Below are 7,304 nucleotides of genomic sequence, written 5' to 3' on the forward strand. Positions count from 1 at the left end.
TCATAAACACTGCTTTGACTGAATGATATACAGTATGTTGGAAGGTAATATGCAGTCTAATCACACATATAGTTGAGCTGTGTATATGGTGTATAGCCATTCCTCTTTTTTTTGCATTGTACCATATGGTCAATGTCTTTCTACCTCTGTGTGATTACAGATCAAAATGAAAACATGGTTTACCTGCCACAGAGAGGAAAGAGTATAATGCAATAGAAAATGTAATCATTTTAGGCTACAGTACATTGCTGTACAAGAATACCAGTAGCTCCATGATGTCTCCATCCAGAGTATAATTGTTGTCCTTCCTGCAACAAGGAAAAATCTTTCACATTGTAAAAACAAAGCATATATCTGTCATCCACTGGTCTTTGGTGTCCTGGATTTGAATGCATTTACATGTGTGGGCCAAGCCATGATGAGAATGAAAGGAGTGGAGGACGAGCCGTGGTTAAAAGTGCCTGGCGTGAGCACAGAGCAGACTCAGACGTTATCACTGCGTTATGGGACGGAGTACAGCAGTATAAAGTGTCACTAATACAGGATTATCCACACCACTCCAGCTTTGGTGAAATCAGGAGAGACATGGTGAAACATTGAGCATTTTCCACTCATTCGATTTTGATTTCCATATAGCACATCGAATCAATTTTTATCTAGACATGAGTAACAGTGGTCTGAGAGCTATATGCTTTGTTTGAGCAAATAGGATTTCATGGTTTAATTCAGATTTTCTGTCACTGGCGACATCTTGAACTGGCATAAACACTAGTGTCTCTAAGAACTCTAAGAGTTCCCTTTGGACTTGCAAAACGAAAATAGACGTGATGTATTTACGAGAGGGCAAATGACACATAAACCCAATGTTGAATGTGCATTGTTGACCCAAGAGAGGAGAGCGTGATTGGCGCGACAGGAAAGTGATCTCAGACGCTGACAAACAGAAAAAGCTAAGTGCACCAAGACCGTATTAATCGCCCATGAGGGACTCAAGTGATCAAACAAATCCCCCACAAACATCAACTTCATGGAGAGAGAAAGCGTGAGTCACACTGAACACTCTCTGGAAAACAGGAATGAACACAAAATAAAAACCATGCAGTGAGGGACAATTTAATGGTGGTGGTGGCAGGACAAACAGCATGGGGCTTGTCTCAGGCTTGGACTGCATTTCCCAGTGGACATCTGAGGAAACTTCCTGGAGTGACCAGAGCAGAATGGCATTCCTGCCTCAACAGCAGTGCACCGGTGGAATCCACCTCAAAACAATAACAGGCAGATTCCAGTGGCACCCCCTCTCAGAGAGGGGAACACCCACCCACAGGCATAGGCCTGCTCCAAACACACACACACACACACACACACACACACACAAACACACACACACACACACACACACACACACACACACACACACACACACACAGACAGACACACACACACACACACACACACACACAAACACACACACACACACACACACACACACACACACACACACACACACACACACAGCTAATCAACACAGTGGCCTCCAGAGTCAGGCCGTGTGTTTTATATGCAGACAGGTGGAAGCCAAGACTTCAGGCTGAGGTTGTGTAGGTGTGTTATTTGTGTAGTGTATTCCCAGAGTAGATCTGGACAGTGTAAATGAATAAAACAGCAACAATATCCACAGAAAGCAAAAGTATCTATTTGTATACCAGTCCTTTTAGGAGTAACTTAAAGACACTGATGGTCAGTACTCTGAGTCTGGGCTCTGTGGGAAGCTCCTTGGTCCCCCAGAAGTTTATGATGACTGTCTGCTTCCTTTTCAAATTCATCCACGGGTTTATTTTGGTGCCTTACTGCCAGCCGTCCGGAGCATGAAAATGTCTGACCAATTAGAAAGCACTTCCTGCGCAGGGTGCCTGTGAAGATTGGGGCACTGGGGGAGAGGGGTTGAGGGGTTGAGAGTTGTGTAATGTGAAACAGCACTCCCTCTCGTCTCACTCGCACACACAGTGATTGATTGAAGCTTCATGTAAAAATGTAACGATAAGGAAATGAAATTGCTTTGCTGGGGGGAGGGGGACTGGCTTGATGCAATTAAAAAGCTTCGACCAAGTGACTGGAGAGCTTTTTATTGGTGATCTGAGAAAGAGTTAGAGAGAGAGAGAGAGAGAGAGAGAGAGAGAGGGGCGGGGGGGGCTGTTATTGTCTTTTTTTCGGAAAAGCACTTAAGCGCTCCACTTAATTAATGACATTATTCCAGTTTGGAAAATCAAATCAAAAGCTGTTCTGGCCTATTTCTCAGGAAAAATGTGAAGGGAAAAGCAACATTAAAAGCTATCCATAAGAGCTGATGTGCCACTGATGAAAATCATATACCCTTGACAGAAAGACAGGCCTTTCATGGCTGGTGTCTGTTTTAGGTCTTATTTGGTTTGGAGCTCTATCATATAAACACATCCGAGATTTGGGTAACACTTTATAATAACTACACACAATTCATAATTTATTAAGCCTTTGTTACTTATTAGTTAATGGTTTGTTCATCATTAGTAATTTATTGTTCATACATAATTTATCATCAGTAATCTTTGAATGTAATCTTTACATTTGAAAATGTGTTGCAAGGCATAGAAAGTCCTCACTTTAGATAAGCTCACAAAATATCATTAACTAACCACTAACTAACTCCTGAGTTAATAATACATTATAGTATTAGGAAGTGGTTTATAAAATATGTATCCTCACCCTAACTAATCATTAGTGCATGTGTATGTAACAACTGTTAAATAATGGAAATATTACTTCATCAACACAATATTATTGCATAATTTATCAGTATTAACAGTAATCTATAAACATATTTTAGATATAGGCTTATTTACTATGAACAAACCATTTATAACTGTGTACAAATACTTTTTGATGATAATTAACATAGGAGCAATGCTTTACAAATGATGAACAAAGTAATTTTGTAATAGTTTGCAACTGGTTTATAATGGGAAAATTATTTCATTTATAAGTGGTGGTTTCATCGTTTATTAAGTATAAATCATGTACTTACAAACATATTTTTGGATAAGCTTATTTTCTATGAACAAACCATTTATAACTGTGTGAACAAATGCTTTACTGATGATAAATTATGTATGAACAATAAATTACTAATGATGAGCAAACTATTAACTAATAAGTAACAAAGGCTTAATACATGATGAATTGTGTGTAGTTATTATAAAGTGTTACCGAGATTTGAAGTTACAGTCATTGCTGGAAGAGGGGGCAGACTACAGGAATCCAAAGCAAAGCAAAAGCATTAAGTCATCAAGTCTATTTCCATTAGTCATTGATCACATTCACATCATCCAAAGCAGGCATTACAAACATCCCGGGATTGCAGAATTCTGTACCTTCCCGCACACACCATCACTATTTCCAGTGAATCTCCTCTTCCTGACTAACACACCCTCAGATCAGAGAGGACTTCACCGGGGGAGAGAGATTCCTGAAAAGTATGTGCCTGACCTCTTGCGTGCTGTGGTAGCAGCAAATGTTACAGTGATTTGGCAGCTTTGTTTTTGGAGTGGGGAATTCTTAGGGTGTGAGAGTAACTGTGAGGGAGAGCAGTGCAAATGGAAACCACCTGTATGAAGTACACACTGGGAATTTGCATATGACATTTGCCATTTGTATTGAGTGTTTCCCTGCTTTGGCGCGGAATATTTGCTAATAGCCTTGGGGCTGCAACGGGATGCCTGCTTTTGTACCATCCCAGATGACCAGTGCAAATATGCATGAAGGCAAGGTTTTCTCTGTTTTACGTAACCTGCTCAAATCCTCCTATTGTAATATCAGACAGCAGGACTAAATGGGTACTTTTCAGGTACTTCCAGCTAAAAGTGTGTACGTGTGAAGAGTGGGACAAGGCATGATGTCTCTAGTTCAAGAATGTGTTGATTCATTTCCTTCCTCTGAACTGTAATACTTCTATTAGAGTTTCACCCTAACTGTGTGGATGAATCGTTCAGGTTTGTGGCATCACAGGATATGACAAAATGAGAGATTGTGGTGTTGGAGAAACCTTAGGAGCCAAAATGAGAGATTGTGGTGTTGGAGAAACCTTAGGAGCCAACAGAGCTGCCGAGATTACGGTTGTGGACATGAAACACACTAGGAAATAGAACTCTTGCACTCTGGATGAAATCTGTTCGCCTCTGTGCGTCTCAATATCCCCATCAATTCATCACAGCAGAACTGTTGGAACCATATGCATCTAGCCAAGGAAACGTTTCCTTGTTTTTTTTTTGCAAATGAAATGGAAAAGCTAAGTAAACACAGGAATGAACCCAGTGGTGGAGGGACGTACACAGATTCATTATTAAATAATGGCTGCTTCTGCATTTTACATCAGAACTGTTCACAACATGTTAAAATAATGAATCATCTGTGGCTGTGGTATACCAACAGTCTCTAAGGTTCTCAAAACAACATCAGGCGGTAGGCAAGAAACAAAACAGTTTATTTATTTATTTATTGATCCATACATAAAAAGGGATTCTGTGTGGAGAGAGTAGAACCCTAATGTATTGCCTCTGACAAACACACTTTGCACATATTTCTCCCTCATCTCTTTAGAAAGTAGAAAGTATGAACTGCCAGTCAACACTGATAGTAAGTAAAGTCAATTTTTTACACACACACACACACACACACACACACACACACACACACACACACACACACACACACACACACACACCATGATGGATCATGATTGGTGACCCACTGCCCACATTCAACACCATTTAAAATCATTACCAGGCTTTGAACAGCCTCTGCACAGCCTCATTCCTCCACTGATGTTTCTCCACAGCTCTTGGAGTGCGGTGGAGAGATGAAGGGGGGGTATGGTGTGGGTGGGTGGGTGGGTGGGGGTATATTATTCCGAGAGGAACGTGAAGTTATGGGCTTGAGAGCAGAGCACGCATCAATCTGCGCATAAAGCGCTGGACACTAACCAGCTGTAGACCTGCGCTGAGCGCCCCGGGACGGGAGTGGACGGCGTTCCTGACGCACACAGAGGTGCTTACATACAGGGAGGAGTGCCTCATGGAATGTTAACGTATGGAAAATAATGGCCTGTTTTCTTCAAAAGCCCCCCCGTAAAATGTATGCGCCCCCTCTTCCCCAAAGAAGTGAAAGTGATGATATCATGGCGATGGCACTGCAGCTGTCCATTTGCTGTTCGCCTCCCTAGCGCAGGCTAATAAATTCACTGGACGTTAACACCAATTGTGAATTGTTTACAAACAGCTGTAGTTCTTGAACGATGGCCACGTGGAAGCAGAGTGAACCCTGCAGCAGAGCAGAGCAGAGCAGAACTGTGATACTCTAACAAGCTTTATTCAGCTGGAAGGTAGCATGTCAGTCATTGTATTGAAAAACAAAACAGCGCACCACAATGACTTAAAAAACCTCCATAGCACAAGTTACACCCTCACGCCCTCCTCACTACTACACCCTCACGCCCTCCTCACTACTACACCCTCACGCCCTCCTCACTACCACTACTACACCCTCACGCCCTCCTCACTACTACACCCTCACGCCCTCCTCACTACTACACCCTCACGCCCTCCTCACTACCACTACTACACCCTCACGCCCTCCTCACTACTACACCCTCACGCCCTCCTCACTACTGTCCACATCTGCTACTGTCCCCCAGTGCTTGTCCTCATGGATGGGATCAAAAATGTGATGACAGCCAATACATTATGAATGAGGCCTGACTGCCTTTCTGACTCTGTGACTGACCATTTGGCACGTACAAGAGACTGTGAGACTGGGGGTAGAGGGTTGGGTGGGGGGGGGCTGGGAGCCCAGACAGGCCGCATTGCAACACACCCCACAGGGACTGTGAACCACTGTGCCCCCAGCTTCTTGGCAGGCAGCGGAGAGAGCCTAAAATGGTGTATTCATCAACTATGCAAAGGCACAAAACTCTTCTTTTAAAGAAAGCCGCCGCAGGTTGCCAAGAATAAGCTGTGATAGATATGGCGGTACAGCGCGGCAACCTTCTGAGGGTCAACCCCACCAGATGCTAGTTTACGGGGGTGGAGGACAAGTGAGGGGAGGGGAGGAGCAGAAAAGAGAAGAGAGGAGAAGAAAGGAGAAGTAGAAGAGTAGAAGAAGTGAAGACAGAAAAAGAGGAGAAGAGAAAGTGACAGCATGATTATCAGTAAGGCAACACAGTCCAAACAAGTGAGCATGTTCTTGCTGCAGACAAAAGACCACAAAAGGAGAGCCCCCACCACCCCAACCCCACGCGTGATTAAGAGGGAGGTAAAGCATGGTTGGGGGCGGTTGAGTGTTCTGTTAAGACCGGCCCAAACCGAGGTGGTCTGACAGAAGTGTGGCTCAGGTTTCAGGCGTCTGCGACGCGTCGGCTGTGAGAAAAGGTTGAACTCCTTGCTGTGTACGTCCAAGAGTACTAACAAACACTGAGCAGGCTATTTAAGGCCTCGGCCCTAGAGACATAAATATGCCGAAACCTGAGTGCGTGAGACCCCCACCAGCTCATCAAACAGACAGGGACACTCGAGTGTGGGGAAGAGAAGAGAAGGGAGATGAGCACTACGCTGGAATCAAGCATGTCTGGAATCCTATCCCTGGACCTAAGAGACCCTCAGCATCTTGCTTCACTGTCTGCATAAGGCCTTGGAATGCAGAATCAACTATGAAGCACACTTTCTTTTGTTCATCAAAAGAAACGTCTATGTGGCCATAGTCTTTCCTACCAGCCTATCCAATTACAGTTTTTTCTGAATGCTTAAACCCTAACCGTGATTCTTCAATCATAATTTCTAAAACTATTCATTTGTATAACAAAACCACTCACTGAGTTTGCAAAACTAAAAGCACAAACACTGATTTGCACTCAGTTTGCAATTTTGTAACACACACTTTGCAAAACTGTTGGTACAATCCACTGCACAGCACTCTTTTTGCAGAACTGTAAACACAACTCACTGCTTTACACTCAGTTTCCAAATGATCAACACACTCCTAGCAAAACTATGCACATATATGCCTATTATTTACACTATTTTGCCAACTGTCTGGCACACTGTCACATCATGAAAACTGTTTTAGATAATTAGTTCACTTTGCAATCAGCCTAAGCAGTGTAAATAAGCCACAGGTAAGCTGTCCGTGTGGAGTACAAGGGAGCAGGAAGAGTAAGAAGAGTGAGCATTAGAAGAGGCCTAGGAAGAGGATGTGGAGGTGAAGAAGTAGGAGGAAGAGGA

This window comes from Alosa sapidissima, chromosome 1, assembly GCF_018492685.1.
Source record: "Alosa sapidissima isolate fAloSap1 chromosome 1, fAloSap1.pri, whole genome shotgun sequence".
NCBI classification, from domain to species: domain Eukaryota; kingdom Metazoa; phylum Chordata; class Actinopteri; order Clupeiformes; family Clupeidae; genus Alosa; species Alosa sapidissima.